The sequence below is a fragment of the Gadus macrocephalus genome, chromosome 17, assembly GCF_031168955.1.
Source record: "Gadus macrocephalus chromosome 17, ASM3116895v1".
Lineage (NCBI taxonomy): Eukaryota > Metazoa > Chordata > Actinopteri > Gadiformes > Gadidae > Gadus > Gadus macrocephalus.
Window position 1 is genome coordinate 13,745,316 of NC_082398.1, and position 15,609 is coordinate 13,760,924.

A 15,609-nucleotide genomic window follows, 5' to 3' on the forward strand; every position below is an offset into this window, starting at 1 on the left:
TCCTGGCCACATAACGCGGAAGCAAATCGCTCCTGTATGTTGCCATGCGCCACTGAGCAGTTTGCATAGGAATGAATGGGCGGCCATTTTCCAGTCCGTGGTCCATCCTTTATTATGTCCATGGTGGCAACATAGAACCAGATGTTTTTGGTTTAACTGAAAGTTGTTTATTTAGCCCAGAGCAAGAGATAATCAATTTAACACAAACAGAGGAGGCAAAACTACAAAAGGAAAAGGACCATTGGGTGCTGTCCAAATCAAAGAAAGAGAAAAGAGAAAGAGTGGAACAGCACCCCTGCGTCTAGTGTTTTTAACAAAGTATAGCTGCGAATCGGTGTTCGATAACCCCTAAACAAAACTCTGGCCCAGTTCCCGTGTAGCAAACTAGAGCCTCAATCAAACAACGAATGATCATTCCAAGACCCAACATGGCAAGCTGCATATCCGAGGCCAGCTGCCGTGAATCTTCTTCTTCTTCTTCTTCTTGGGGTTTTACGGCGGTTGGCATCCACAACTTGGTGCATTACCGCCCTCTTCTGATCCAGTTAATGAACCAAAACAAAAATATCCAAACACTCACTCATTCACACCTTCTTTCTACTCTATATCCTATCATATAACCCTGTTTCTCTCAAAAAGCCAAACAATACTTTTATACAATTCCTCTTCATTAATCTTAAAATATTTTCCAAAGTATACTCCTGCATACCCAATTCTCTCAATTGATTTTTCATACTTTCCCTCTCCATCCCATAACTAGTGATGTTACGTTTTGCGTCGAGGCATCGGGGCGTGTGTCGAGTATGTCGGCTCCTCCCCCAGCGAAGCTCCGCTTCGAGTAGGATTCACGTTGGCGAAATGACGTAGGGTGTGACGTTCGAGGCTTCGCCTCGGGCTACTGCTTCGAAATATGGGTTTGTAGTGCCGGAGGAAAAGGAGGACGTAGGCAACTTAATTATAACCGATTGTTCTGTTCTGCTTTATTGGAATAAACAGTTATAATTAAGTTGCCTACGTCCTCCTTTTCCTCCGGCACTACACTGGTGACCCAGACGTTCGTTTTTGTCATTTATTTGTTTACGAAAACAAAGAACACTGCGATTCTCAACATGTCCGCCCGAGGAAGACGTTCACGGCGGCAGACATCACCGTCCCCTGTCAGGATGACCCAGGCCGTGCGCACCCCCACTCTAAAACTGCCGGAGTTCTGGGACTCAACGCCTGCTGCATGGTTCGCTATAGTGGAGGCACATTTCAATAAAAGCGACGTTACCGACGACGACGACCGGTACAACCATGCTGTGGCTATGTTGGGCAGCTCCACCGCAGCGCGTGTGGTGGGGTTTCTCTCCGCCCCCCCGACGACCAACAAATATGGGCGCCTCAAGGCCCTGCTCCTGGAGACATTTGAGCTTTCCACCGCAGAGAGGGTGCGCCGCTTATTTGACGTGTCGGACTTGGGTGATGAGAGGCCCTCGGCACGTATGGAGAGGATGCTAAACCTGCTCGGTGCAGAAGAGCCCATGATCCTCTTCACTGAGCTGTTTATGCGCACGCTGCCAGCTCAGGTCAGGATGGCGCTGGCTAACACCACCATCGTTGGACCCCGCGCCCTGGCCAGGGAGGCGGACCGGTTCGTCTTGGCCATGCCTCAACGGTCCCCCGACCTGCTTGCTCCCGCGGTTGCCCCGCCACCGGACCGTCGCAGGAGGGCGAAGGACGACGCCGGACCCTCTGGCCAGCAGGGTAACGCTGCGGGCCATTGTTTCTACCACGCCAATTTTGGCGCCAAGGCCAAACGTTGCCGCTCGCCCTGCTCCTTTGGACGGACGGGAAACGGCAGGGCCGGCGCTCAGTAGTAGCCCTGAGCGCTGGTGTCACCAACAGGCTGCTCTTCATCCAAGACACCGTCTCCGGTCGCAGATTCCTCTGTGACAAAGGTGCCCAGTGGAGCATCATTCCGTCTGGGGGATCGGAGGTGGCGAAGGGGGAGCACGGCCCGCAGTTGGTGGGTGCGGACGGCACGCCTATCCGTTCCAATGGCACTAGAGCGGTGGACGTGTGCTTCGGAGGGCAACGTTTTACCTGGGATTTTGTCGTCGCAGCTGTTACATTTCCCCTCCTTGGCGCAGATTTTCTGTGCGCCCATAACCTGTTAGTGGACGTGGGGAACAGGCGCCTGGTGAACTCACAGACTTTCGCTTCCTTCGCCTGTACGCAGGGGGAGGCGGTCTACAACGGGTTGTCCAACACGCTCGCTGAAAGTGACCCGTACCTATAATGTAGTCACTACAGGTTCAGTATTGGCGGGAGATTTCGACCATAAAGATGTCAATGTGTGTATTTACCGATGTAAGTCACTTTGGATAAAAGCGTCTGTAAGACACACTTTTGCCAAATGATTTATTTTCTAGCATTAGCTTTGTGCCATTTTATGAATGGCACACTCACACACATGTATCACTGAAGCAGGGACGTGCACAGGGGGGTTGCTCAGGTTGCTTGGGCAACTGCCCATATGCCCTCCTCGACTCAGGTTGCCCTTCCGAGGAAAAAAAAAATATATATATATATATTTTTTTTAATCATTTAATGGATGCAGAATTTCATGTAGGCCTAGATAAAAAGAATCGCCACTCGAAACATTTCATAAAGTAAGCGTAGCCTCATTCAATTCCGTTCGGGCACTGAGAGTGAAAGTCAGAAGGGGGGAGGGCAAACTCTGCCGCGCGGCAACAGCCGCTTTTGCCGCCTCCCCTCTGCCGCCCTTCCCTCATTGAAATGAATGGAGGCGGCGAGTTGCCGCGCGGCGTGTGCTTTTCCTAGCTGCAGCGCTGCACGCGACCGGAACACCGGCACCTGTGAGACGACTGCCTTGATGTTCTCGGAAAAGGTGCATTTGAGATGTATAACAAACAAACAATCATCATCACGTTTTATGCAATTAATTACAATCTTCATAAATCCAGGCTCAGTTTGCCACGTAACGTTTAGCCTAAATAATCAGACAGCTAGCTAGCTTGCAGACAAGCAGCCCGTTATCACATAGTCTACACATTTTTTGGTAGGCAAACTAAGCTCCATGTCTGCTGATAGTTAGTTTCTAACATTTCGTTTTAACAAGAAGAATAAATGATGGAAGTAATGCATCACATGAATTCTTTCATTCAAAATGGTTCATGCCTAAATCTTATCACTATTTTGGGTATTGTTTGTTATTGTTAAGTGAAGCCGAAATGCCCAGTAAAAAGAGGAGGATTCAGGAGAGAGAGAGACAACTAAAGGAGGCAGCAAAGAGGAGCACATCACTACAGGGTAGTGATGTGCTCCGAAATCCGAAATCAGTGTGGTCAAGAGCGGCTGTCTGACCTCCTCCTGCTGTCCATAGAGAAGGACATACCAATCGACAAAGAAGAGGTTCTGAAGGCTTCTCTTTTGAAGCTTTGCATTTTTAAAATGTCAATTTGGAGAAACTTATCAGTGACTTGATAGGATGTTGTTTAATTATGTTTGTTTTGTTATGTCTGCATTATGTCTGCATTATCTGCATTATCGTTAGTAGTAGTTATTTCAGTGTTTTACTTATTTGTATTAATATATTAATAAAGACCCTGTTATTCTCAGTCCATCATATAGCCTGTGAGTTTGAGGGGGGGGGGGGGGGGGGTGCCCTTTTTTCAGGTCAGAGCAACTGCCCCTCAAACTTCCTGTGCACGTCCCTGCACTGAAGTGACTTCAATTCTCAAATGATTTAATGTTGTATCGGCACACGAAGCAAAAATCACATTTTGGGTAGGGTTGTCATAATTTCATTCACCACTAGATGTCCCTAGCGTACTCATTTGAAGCTTCGAGCAAGAACTAGTGATGTTACGTTTTGCGTCGAGGCATCGAGGCGTGTGTCGAGTATCTCGGCTCCTCCCCCAGCGAAGCTCCGCTTCGAGTAGGATTCACGTTGGCAAAATGACGTAGGGTGTGACGTTCGAGGCTTCGCCTCGGGCTTCTGCTTCGAAATATGGGTTCAGTATTGGCGGGAGATTTCGACTATAAAGATGTCCCGTATACGATCACAACCTTGTGGTATATTCAATATACCACTAGTCTGTGATCGTAGTAGTTTGAGCATTGCATTTTCTGTAGTATCAATCGAAACATCACACATTGTGTAAACATCACGTAGGGAGCTACGTGAAACATTACCCCCCCTGCACCTCCCTCCAAAGTTACACAAAACACTGTCCCCCACATCTCATCCACATTTCCCCTTTTACAAAATCAGTTCTATCATTCTGCCAAAAAAATTCAATAACCACTGTCCGAACACTTTAATGGCTATTAAATTAATGAGTCCTTCTCAGTTATCATGCAGTGTGGGTCGGCTTAGCTCAGGTGGTAAAGCAGTTGATCTGTAACCAGTAGGTTGCTAGTTCAATCCCCAGCTCCTCCTAGCTCAGTGTTGTCTTCACCCTGTCACTTTGCTCCTGACAGCTGACTGTCGCCTTGCATGGTTGACTCTGCCGTCGGTGTGTCAATGTGTGTATTTACCGATGTAAGTCGCATTGGATAAAAGCGTCTGTTAAGACACACTATTGCCAAATGATTTATTTTCTAGCATGAGCTCTGTGCCATTTTATGAATGTCACACTCACACACATGTATCACTGAAATGACTTCAATTCTCAAATGATTTAATGTTGTATCGGCACACGAAGCAAAAATCACATTTTGGGTTGGGTTGTCATAATTTCATTCACCACTAGATGTCCCTAGCGTACTCATTTGAAGCTTCGAGCACGAACCACTTTGGTGGTTCATCTGGCTTTGAGGCTTTGACGTTTCATGAGGCATCATCTCGGCACCACTAGCAAGAACCACTTTGGTGGTTCATCTGGCTGAGTAGAGAGGCTTTGACGTTTCATGAGGCATCATCTCGGCACCACTACCCATAACCACTACAGTTCATTAAAACATGTTCCACTGTCTCCTCTACCTGGCACCCCTCACATAATCCAGTGGGGTGTTTTCCTATAGCTCGCCCGTGCTTTATCCTCCCGGATCCTCGCCCCTCCGGTGCAGCAGCCAATCACGTCCGGGGAAAAGCACATCCAAATTAACATAATGGACAGCCAATCACACGTGGGGAAAACACATGATCATTAGCATAACAGGCTTTTACCCATGAGGGCGGGGCGTCAATCAGCAACCGTAACACCCACGCATATCATTGAAATGCAAATGCTGTTTTGTATTAAAAGATACCAAAGAGATAATTCACTATACCACACAACACAGCTTGTTAGTACTGCCATGGAAATACATATACAGTCTGTTCATATTTACACATTAAGTGACAACCATACAAAGAAACCATAAATACCTCTTTTTGTTACCTTTACAACAACTATACTCGACCAATATTTCATAACATAAAAGAACACTTAAATAACGGGCATCCCTATCATTTACAACGCTTGGATACAGTGGTTAAAATAATCCAGCAAATTAAAAACGTTCTTCTCCAGTGAGTAAAATTAATACAGGTCAAAAAAAGCATTAAATCCCTTTATACAAAAGACAACATAATAAACACAACGTCTCACCCCAGGTTTGCTTTAATCGGCCAGGTTAAACCTGTACAGTCGGCATCTCATCCGCAGAATGTGTGAGGCTGTATTTTGGGAATAGGCTAATTGAATTAGTTTTGATGTGCTGTAGGCCCACTACCGATACACCGTCCAAAGACTACAGGTTATAGCTGCCAAGACCCCTTTTTGCTGTCGGCCTCAGTGCGATGTCTAGTGAGCTCATATTTAAAAGGATTAGGGTGGGATGTTATTATTTAAATAAGAAGTAAATATTATATATAGGCTATTTATATTTAGAACTAAGTTTCAGTAAAAAAAACCTGACTAACATTCAGAATGATAAACAGTGGTATTTTACGCTTTGATTCATTTAAGGGAAAAAGGGCAATCATTTTAAAAAATGTTTATTTTTCCGTTTGCTTTTAACTGCACATTGTAAAAAAAAAAAATCCTGGTTACGTGATGGTTTTTCACCTGACTTACTTACAACTGACCATCAATTGAGTCTTCAATAAAAGAAGATAAAGAGGAAACAGTTTGGTTATTGAGTGAAACCCAATAGGAACTCTGAGTGGATGCACCTATCACCTTCAAGTGGAGGATGCACAAAAAAGGGAGAGAACTTGACAATAGTAAGATTATAACAGTATTCATTAGTGACAGTAATATTATAACAGTATTCATCAGTGATAGTAATATTGTGGTAACATACATTAGTGATAGTATTATTGTAACAGTGTTCATCATTAATAGTAATATTGTAACAACATTCATCAGTGATAGTAATATTCTAACAGTATTCATCAGTAATAGTAATTTTGTAACAGTATTCATCAGTGATAGTGATATTATAACACTATGTTCAGCCATTTGGCCTCCGGGATCTGGTCCCCCCCATTACAGACTGGGTGAGTTGTTGTGAAGCAGCAGTTCCGATGGAGAATTGTTATGTAGACATAACAAGTACCCTTGAGGACAGCTAAGAAAAAGCCAACTGACACAAGCGTGTAAACACACTTAAAGCAAAATGAAAAATAAAATAATTAATAATTGGTTGGGTTTTTCTTCAGGTCCAGTGCAATGACTTTGAACGATTCTTTCATGCCAGGTGTTTGGCAATGTACGTGGATGCTATTGAAAAAAAAGAGATAATTTCTGCCTATCAATATTCATATAAAATAGAGGAAGCACTAAAATACCATAAAAAGTGGTATGTCTTATTTGTCCAGTTTAGTAAAACAATTGGATACTGGTTTGGAGTCACTGGGTCACAGTCGTGGAAGCTAAGGAAATAAAACAACATCATATCTGCATATTAATATTCATATAAAATAGAGGAAGCCCTAAAATACCACAACAAGTTGAAGTCTTATTTGCCCGGTTGAGAAATACAATGTGATACTGGTTTTGAGCCACTGGGTCACATGGTAGGTATAGAAGCTTTTGAAAAATAATGATAATTTATGCATGTTCATATTCATATAAAATATAGGAAGCACTAAAATACCATAAACAGAGAGGTGTGTATTAGGCCTATGTGTCCAGTCTTGGGTTTTGACCAACGTTTACCGCTGCTGAGCCGACAAATAAATATGCCAGCAAAATCCGGATGCGTGCATATCATACACCTGTAGATGGAGACATCTCAAAGGAAGTGAGTTGTAACTCACAGAAGACAATACGCATGACGTGTACCATGATCCACACGTGTTCTTTAACCTACTTGTCCTTTATAAAACGAAATTCGCACGAATATGTCACGATGCACAAATATATCCTTTTGACACACCCACACACACACACACACTCACTCATCTTCTTGACTCTCTCTCTCTCTCTCTCTCTCTCTCTCTCTCTCTCTCTCTCTCTCTCTCTCTCTCTCTCTCTCTCTCTCTCTCTCTCTCTCTCTCTCTCTCTCTCTCTCTCTCTCTCTCTCTCTCTCCCTCCGCGGAACACTCATATACTACACAAAGAATGGTAGACACCATTATAGTATAAATCGATGCAACAAGCCATCCTCCTCTCCTCTCTCTGTGATGGACTGGACCGCATTTATTCTGGACTTCAACTAGTCCTAAGAGCGTGAAAGGCTGCTGGTGGGATGTCAACCAGGGTGTTTTGAGTTATGAATCCATCAGAAGTCAAGGAGATGTCCGATTGGACAGGGAGATTACCTGAGACCGATGCAAGCCCCCTTGGACGCACGGGTTGGAGGTAGATAACATGCTGAGTTTACCTTGATAATAAAGTCTCCTAATTATTAATTAATAATGATTGAGGCAAAATAAGGCAATGTCAGTCCAGTTTCGACATATTTCTACATTGTGTCTCTTATGTGTATAGCCGATAGGCGGTATATGCAAATATAGTCCATTAAAAAATGCCCTTTAAATATTTAGATTTCACTTATTCACATAGTATTCCTCTACGTTAACACAATTCCAATCTAATGTCCTTATCATATCTTCCAGGACAGTCCCGTGTGTGTTGCAGGATCCTCTCTCCTCCATACCGACGCTCCTTCTTCTCTGTCTGGGATTACTACCGACTGTGTGGAGTAAGTCCTTTAAGAAACATTCACCTTTTTCACCGTTACACTTTTGCTTGGTGTATCATTTCCGTTTATGGATATTTTGGAATGGTCCCTGAGGCTCAATGTTGCTGAATCGATCCTTCAAAAGAAAAATCTCCGTTATTTTGAAACCTCCATCCAATGCACTATGCACATAAAAATATTTAAACATAGTTAATATATATATATATATATATATATATATATATTAGAGCTGTCAAGCGATTAAAATATTTAATCGTGATTAATCGCATTAATGTCATAGTTAAAAAAAAAAATATTTTTCTATGTTAAATATCCCTTGATTTTTTTGTCCCATAATTCTTCTCCTTTTAATTCTCTTATCAACATGGTGAAGTGCATTGGCTTGTCTTGTGCAAATGATTTTTTATTGATAACAACATTGGCATATACTGATCAAAACAGGACGATACAAAAAACGGCTGCTTTGAACAAATGTCATTTGAACATAGCAGTCAGGCTACTGCTTCTTTTTTTTTTTGTAAATAAAATATTTGCGTTAATCGCGCGATAATTTTTTTAACGGCGTTAAAATTGGTTTGCGTTAACGCCGTTAATAACGCGTTTAACTTACAGCTCTAATATATATATATATATATATATATGTTCATTTGACATGGAAGCCCCCCTTCACATCTCCACATCGTTCTGCTATATGACCTTTGTAAATAGTCTGGGCATTATAAAACAGAAAGCATTTCGCTTTTGTATCCGAAGTTGGTGGTCTTCTTTCACATGAGATTTTGTGTAATTTCACCACCTGGTGCTGAAGCAAGAGCCATTCGCTGATGTCCCCTTTCACTCACAGCGGCTATGATCAACCACCGTTGTGAAACCAAGGGTTGTTTGTTTATTATTTCAATAGTCCAAGCATTGGGACTTTTTGCAAGTTGAAAGGTAGAATTCATTCTTGAAAGGGGCGAGAAATACCAGAACATAAAATAAATAAAATGATTAAATAAGAGACTTGATATATTTATTTTATGCAGGGGTTTAGCAAGAGAGATGTCAGAAGCAACCAATCAATGCACTAATGGTGGTATCACTAGAGATGGAGAGCGAGAGGAGATAGAGAGGCGAAGGGAGAGACAGAAGAAGGTGGATAGAGAGAGGAGATAAAGGCGAAGGGAGAGACAGAAGGAAATGGAGAGCGAGAGGAGAGAGAGGCGAAGGGAGAGACAGAAGGAGATGGAGAGAGAGAGGAGATAGAGACGAAGGGAGAGACAGAAGGAGATGGAGAGAGAGAGAGAGAGAGAGAGAGAGACAGTGCGTTTGGATGACACTCAATAAAATCAAATTATAGGGGTTATTCCGACTATGATTGGATTATTAAGATGCATGTATACACCTTAGTCTGACTAAAATCGAATCAAATTGAGTTTCTCATAGTCAAATTAAGACCCCTAGATTACTTGATTGTTAGTCGCATTAAGCATGCATGTATACCATGGTTTCTCAACGGGGGTGGTACCGCCCGCTGGGGGCCGTTCCCACAACCTAGGGGGGCGCTGGGAACGAGATTCCATTTTTAAGGGGGATTTTAAACTTTCATCGTTTTTATTTTTTTGGGGTGAAAAAATAGGCTACCTGAAATAAATGGCCTATTTTCATTTATTGGTTTCCAACCCCTCTACCGTCTCAGCTACTTTTTACTGTCTATGCGCAGTGTAACAGTGGTCATACAGCGCGGTTCGGTCCTGCAAACGCTGATGAACATAACCCAAGTTCGCGGGTTAACAGTTCAATAACCAACACACACAATCAAACATGGCCGATAGCAAGAAAATAATATCAAATTTTGTTTTATAGCCCGTTTTCCTCCTTTCTCTTGCTGTTTTTCAGTTCCAGCTGCTCTGAGCGTAGTCTCCACGAATAGACCGTTGGATTTCAAATACAAATTATATAGGCCTAATTAGGTACAGCCTCTCTACCTGTTACAGCCTCTCTACCTGTTACAGCCTCTCTACCTGTTACAGCCTCTCTACCTGTTACAGCCTCTCTGCCTGTTCCAGCCTCTCTCCCTACAGCCTCTCTACCTGTTACAGCCTCTCTACCTGTTACAGCCTCTCTACCTGTTACAGCCTCTCTACCTGTTACAGCCTCTCTACCTGTTACAGCCTCTCTACCTGTTACAGCCTCTCTACCTGTTACAGCTTCTCTCCCTCACAGCCTCTCTACCCGTTACAGCCCAACCCAGTCGCCAAGAAAAAACGTCGACGGTGTACGTTTCCATGAACACTGGAGACGTACTATTACAACGTAAAAACAGCGTGTTATACCTACAGTATCCACGCGTGCCGCTGTGGAGGCGGGTTTCGGGGTTTGGGTTTCACGGCTTTCGCGGCAAATTGTGGACACGATTGTTTAGGGGGGGGGGGGAGGTAGACTGTTGTTGACCGGGGAGGGGGGGGAGACACGTTTGTTGAGGGGGGGGGGGGGGCACGATTGTAGGGGGGGGGGGGGGAACACGTTAGTTGAAGGGGGACGACGACGGCGACACGTTTGTTGAGGGGGGGGAGACACGTTTGTAGGGGGGGGGGGGGGGGCACGCTCGACAACGAGAGTTGGTTTTTATTGAACGCTCGACAACGAGAGTTGGTTTTTATTGAACGAGACTTCAACACGGAACAGCTGCACGAAACGATGGTCACGTCACTCTCGGTGACGGTGTCGACAACAATGAACACACGAACAATGTTAATAGAACAACACACAACCACATAACATCCCGAACCCATCAACCCCACTTAATCCTAACAACAAAACAAGTTAACAAAAGCCCAATTTGTCAACTGACAACCCCAATTCCCAGAATCCCCCGCGGCTCCGGAACACGGCGTAGCTTATATTAATCTTTATTATCCGAATGGGAAATGCAATATTTTAGGACAGATACACCATTAAACGCGTTTCTAATGACATTTCTAGCGAGAAATGTACATTTTCCTTACATAATCTTCAGTCAGTGAATGTGTATGATCTTTATTAATCTTTATTATCTGAATGGGAAATGCAATATTTTAGGACCGATTCACCGTTAAACGTGTTTCTAATAACATTTCTAGCGAGAAATATACTTTTTACTTGCATAATCTTCAGTCAGTGATTGTGTCTGATCTTTAGTTTTATAGTTATTAGGATTTGATCGGATCGCTCGCATGTTTCAACGTCAGGTTGTCAGGCTGCTTTCGCTAAACTAGCAGCTCACGTGCTTCCTTCCTGCGTTTGTGTTATTAAACTGTTACTTTATGTAACTTTTAATGATATCATCTTGTTAGAAACACGTATATCTGAGAGGCAACCCAGTCGCCAAAAGCATTCGTTGACAGTGTACGTTTCGTGAACACTGGATTACGTCGCATTTCAACATAAAATAGCGTGTTATACACGCACACACACACACACGCACGCACACACATGCACACGCACGCACAGACACACACGCACGCACAGACACACACAGACACACACACACACACACACACACACACACACACACACACACACGCACACACACACGGTGCATTTCGCTGCTAAAACAACAACAACAAAATATTCCCTCAAATATTATTACTAAAGAACCGTTTTCCAAAGAACGAAATGTAAACCAATGCATTCTGAATGGGAGTGTTTCTCCGATTTTTCCATGCTACACAGAACAAATGTAAACCCATGCAAATAAAGACTTCATGGTCATAATAATTTAAATATCATTAATCTCCGTGTGTTGGGTGGTATTCTATTTTTTTCAACGGGGCTGGTGCCGTCTCCTTTTGACCTTTTGACCCCAGACTTCTGGGGGAATAGCTGAATCAATTCATTAGTCAATCAGAAGCATGTAAATATCTTCCCGGTGGCGTAGGAGAACGAACAAGGTGTCCTTCAACATCTACACTTCCAGGCGATTGCAACGGTGCCACACATGAGCATATTCGAACATGTTTAATGGTAGTAATTAGCTGTCGAAATTGGAGGCCTTAATCAATAATGAGCAGCTATTGATTTGCTTCCCGATAAAAAATTGTGACAAATGACATGTTATTTAGCATCTACACGTTGAGCTGAGTCCAATGACACCAAGCATGACACTCTAGCTAATGGTAACATGTATTTTACATGGTACACCTAGGTCTAGGACATGATCTCGGTGTAGCAAGAGGGCGAGCTTGATCTCATTGGACTCAGCTTAACGTGTAGATACTAATTAACATGTAATTTGTCAAAAATCTCCATCGGGAAGCAAATCTATAGCTGGTCATTATTGATAAAGGCCTCCAAAATCGACAGGTAATTACTACCCCGAAACATATTCAAATAGGATCATGTGTGGCACTGTTGCAATCGTCTCGAAACGTAGATGTCAAAGCACACCTTGTTTGCCCTGTTGCACGACCGGGAACATATTTTCATACTTCTAATGGATTGATTCATATTTTAAGGTTCTCGGAGTGAGACTTTAAGCGGCTGCAGCAGAAGTGTTGAGACGAAAGATGATATCAAGACATTAATAGAATATTCCCATTCACATTATGATTCTTCGTCATAACATATGACCAAACATCCTTTACATTCACCGAGCGAAGATTATGAAAGTCCAGGCCCCCCCTTCCTGCACTCGGGGTCCGACCGGGCCAAGTTTCGGTGCGGGGGTCCCAGTTAGGCCCTAGAATATGGTATTCAAATTTCAGGGCGGTAGGACCTTCCTATCTCAAAAACTGTTTTTCCACCACATTCTGAACCATTAGGTCTCGCAGGCAACACTTCTGAAGGGGCTTTGTCCAAATGACAGTCCATTTGGGAAAACTTTTTTTCTCTATGGGCTAGAACTACAAATCTTGGATATGTCGTTCTCGGGGCCCCGGGAAATGTGTGTAAACATTTTAGCATCCCTAGCTATCTCGAAAAGGCCGGAAAAGGGGCGTGACCTCCAACAGTACAGTCAATGTACATAAGACAGAGGTTAGTTTCTAGGCCCCATTTTTTGCGGGATGGAGGTGTACATTTGTGGCTTAATGTGTGTAGACACAGCTGGCCTGTGGCCACGTCTTTGAAGTCTGGGGTCAAAAGGTCAAAAGGAGCCGGCACCACGCCGCTTATGAGATAACAAAAAGTGAATCTGTATTTCTCTCATAACATTTTGTCATTATTGAAGAGAGGCCTGATTCTCAGATATGCATGTTGGACTGTTAGGGTATAGGTCTGGGAAGAACTTCAGGCCAAAATCTTGCAAGCGAGCCGCTGGGTGCAGGTGCAACGAGATGGAGCACTTGCTGAGTCATTTCCTGTAGGGCTGGAGCCACAGGTTGAAGCGTATGCGTCCTTTGAAACCCCCTTTGATATATAAGAGACCCCAAGGTACAGTTTACTTAAATGTTCTCGCCTCAGTCACCTATTGCATCACTTCCTTTAGGGCTTCGGCCTCCTAATTGATCATTGTAGTATAATTGAATGCCCTCTTTCATATTATATGATACTTCCACCACTGGGACGTGGCAACAACTCTCCAAATCCATATGGGGAGGGGGGGGGATGCTTTTGGACAGTAGGGGTGTACACTAGACATAAATAGGAAGCAAACTCAGGAGAAGGAATGACCTCTCACAAATATTTATTGAATAAATTGTTTCAAATAACCCTGCCTCGTTAAATCAATGAACTTGGTGTTTTGCTTTCAAAAAAAGGTTATAGAAGAAGTCTAAACTGCAGAAAATAAAAACATCCAAGCTGCCTTTTAAGGATACCTCGGAATATCTGTCTATTTTTTAACCGTCGGACCCCAGTTTACGACAAAAACAACACAATTTACGGCAGCTCCTTTGCCGCGTGGTTTTTAGAGCCATGTAAGGATTAGAGGGGGCGGTCGATAGCAACCACCATAGCAGCATGACGGTCAAGTGACTGGATGCAGCCCCGTTGAAAAAAATAGAATACCACCCAACACACGGAGATTAATGATATTTAAATTATTATGACCATGAAGTCTTTATTTGCATGGGTTTACATTTCGTTCTGTGTAGCATGGAAAAATCGGAGAAACACTCCCATTCAGAATGCATTGGTTTACATTTCGTTCTTTGGAAAACGGTTCTTTAGTAATAATATTTGAGGGAATATTTTGTTGTTGTTGTTTTAGCAGCGAAATGCACCGTGTGCGTGTGTGTGTGTGTGTGTGTGTGTGTGTGTGTGTGTCTGTGCGTGCGTGCGTGTGCGTGTGCGTGTGTGTGTGTGTGTGTGTGTGTGTGTGTGTGTGTGTGTGTGTGTGTGCGTGTGTGTGTGTATAACACGCTATTTTATGTTGAAATGCGACGGAATCCAGTGTTCACGAAACGTACACTGTCAACGAATGCTTTTGGCGACTGGGTTGCCTCTCAGATATACGTGTTTCTAACAAGATGATATCATTAAAAGTTACATAAAGTAACAGTTTAATAAGACAAACGCAGGAAGCACGTGAGCTGCTAGTTTAGCGAAAGCAGCCTAACAACCTGACGTTGAAACATGCGAGCGATCCGATCAAATCCTAATAACTATAAAACTAAAGATCAGACACAATCACTGACTGAAGATTATGCAAGTAAAAAGTATATTTCTCGCTAGAAATTTTATTAGAAACACGTTTAACGGTGAATCGGTCCTAAAATATTGCATTTCCCATTCGGATAATAAAGATTAATATAAGCTACGCCGTGTTCCGGAGCCGCGGGGGATTCTGGGAATTGGGGTTGTCAGTTGACAAATGGGGCTTTTGTTAACTTGTTTTGTTGTTAGGATTAAGTGGGGTTGATGGGTTCGGGATGTTATGTGGTTGTGTGTTGTTCTATTAACATTGTTCGTGTGTTCATTGTTGTCGACACCGTCACCGAGAGTGACGTGACCATCGTTTCGTGCAGCTGTTCCGTGTTGAAGTCTCGTTCAATAAAAACCAACTCTCGTTGTCGAGCATTCAATAAAAATCAACTCTCGTTGTCGAGCGTGCCCCCCCCCCCTACAAACGTGTCTCCCCCCCCCTCAACAAACGTGTCTCCCCCCCCCCTCCCCGGTCAACAACAGTCTACCCCCCCCCCCCCCCCCTAAACAATCGTGTCCACAATTTGCCGCGAAAGCCGTGAAACACATACCCCGAAACCCGCCTCCACAGCGGCACGCGTGGATACTGTAGGTATAACACGCTGTTTTTACGTTGTAATAGTACGTCTCCAGTGTTCATGGAAACGTACACCGTCGACGTTTTTTCTTGGCGACTGGGTTGTACAGCCTCTATGCCTGTTACAGCCTCTCTGCCTGTTACAGCCTCCCTACCTGTTACAGCCTCTCTACCTGTTACAGCCTCTCTACCTGTTACAGCCTCTCTACCTGTTACAGCCTCTCTCCCTACAGCCTCTCTGCCTGTTACAGCCTCTCTACCTGTTACAGCCTCTCTACCTGTTACAG